The sequence below is a fragment of the Coenobita brevimanus genome, chromosome 62 (genome assembly GCF_032717465.1).
Source record: "Coenobita brevimanus isolate Jiangsu-jjx chromosome 62, ASM3271746v2, whole genome shotgun sequence".
NCBI lineage: Eukaryota > Metazoa > Arthropoda > Malacostraca > Decapoda > Coenobitidae > Coenobita > Coenobita brevimanus.
In genome coordinates, this window is record NC_137015.1 from 4,444,447 (window position 1) to 4,446,164 (window position 1,718).

General features: G+C 37.8%; 1 non-coding gene across 1 annotated transcript; it reads left to right on the forward strand.

The window, feature by feature from the left end:
• Positions 1-429: 429 nt before the first annotated feature.
• On the forward strand, positions 430-548 carry LOC145404210 (5S ribosomal RNA). The gene has a single exon (XR_013898142.1). It is a non-coding gene; the product is annotated as a 5S ribosomal RNA (ribosomal RNA).
• The last annotated feature ends 1,170 nt before the right edge of the window (positions 549-1,718 follow it).

Genomic DNA, 1,718 nt, shown 5'->3' on the forward strand with positions numbered 1-1,718 from the left:
CACCCCGTACTAGATTAAGGCATCTGGCTGCAGATGATAGATAGTGTTGGAAATAAATGAGTTTTTATTTTACACTAGGACATCTATGACTCACTCGGTTAAGTATGATTACCTGGTGTTACGTGGAATTAATTGCTAGAGTTTACCTGACCATTAGGCGGTTAAAATGGAATGTCTCTTATGTTTAGTTAAAAAGTTTTTTTTTTATATATATATTTTCCTTCGCGTGAATTGTGTTTTTAGATGTGAATAAAATCGTCTGCTAGTGGAAGATAGAAATACGATTAATAGTTATAAGAGAGGGGTTAGTATTGATATTATTATTATTATTATTATTATTATTATCATTATTATTATTATTATTATTATTATTGTCATCATCATCATTGTTGTTATTATTATTATTATTATTATTATTATTTTATTATTATGAACGGCCATACCACGTTGAGTACACCGCTTCCCGTCCGATCAGCGAAGTTAAGCAACGTTGGGTCTGGTTAGTACTTGGATGGGTGACCGCCTGGGAACACCAGATGCTGTTGGCATCCCTACGTGTCAAGTGGGGTTGGTGGAGGATTAGTGCCCCTCCCTGTAAAACAATTAACTCTAAGCCCTTGGTCACCCCGTCTGGGATACATGGCGTCTGGCAATGAATGAATGAATTATTATTGTGTGTTCATTGGCTGTTCACCAGGATTCTCTGGGTTGTTTCTCTCTCTCTCTCTCTCTCTCTCTCTCTCTCTCTCTCTCTCTCTCTCTCTCTCTCTCTCTCTCATAACTTTTTTTTTAGTTGCGTTTAAGAGATAAAGTCCTCATTAATATTAAGGGCAAATCAGCTACAAGGAACCGTAAGATCTGTGTATTCTGTGTATCTATGTAACATCTTAAAATTATGAGTAACGTTTGTCATCACCATCATTATCATCATCATCATCATCATCATTATTATTATCGTCCTTTTCCTTCTTCCATAATATCTGTCATCATCATCGTCATCATCACCGTCATCGTCATCATCATCATCATCGTCATCATCACCGTCATCGTCATCGTCATCATCATCATCATCGTCATCATCACCGTCATCGTCATCATCATCATCATCGTCATCGTCATCATCATCATAATCGTCTTTTTCCATCTCATAATATTTGTCATCATCATTACCACCATCATCATCATCACCAACCACCACCACCATCATCATCATCATTAGTCATCTTCATCATCATCATCATCACCATCATCACCATCATCATCATCGTCACCATCATCATCATCTTTTTCCTTCCCCCTCCTTTCCTCTCTTCTCCTTCTCATTTCCTCTCACTATCACTCACCCTCTTTTTCTCTCTCCTCCTTCTCTCCTTCCCTCCATTTTTCTCCTCCAACCCTTTCTCCTCCTCTACATTTTTCTCTCCATTCTTTTCCCTTTCATTTTTTTTTTTTTCAAAGTCGTCTGTATTTACCCTTCCATTACCTGTGTGTTTTTATATTCCAGGTGCTCTCTCTCTCTCTCTCTCTCTCTATTCTGCGTGCTTATTAGATGCCGAGAGAGAGAGAGAGAGAGACAGAAAGAGAGAGGATTGATATAAAAACTTAACAGACAAGAACTAAGGGACTTTGGAAGAAAAAGACTCAGATAGATAGATAGATAGATAGATAGAGAGAGAGAGAGAGAGAGTCGGGAAATAGACGCAAGAAATGAATTAGGG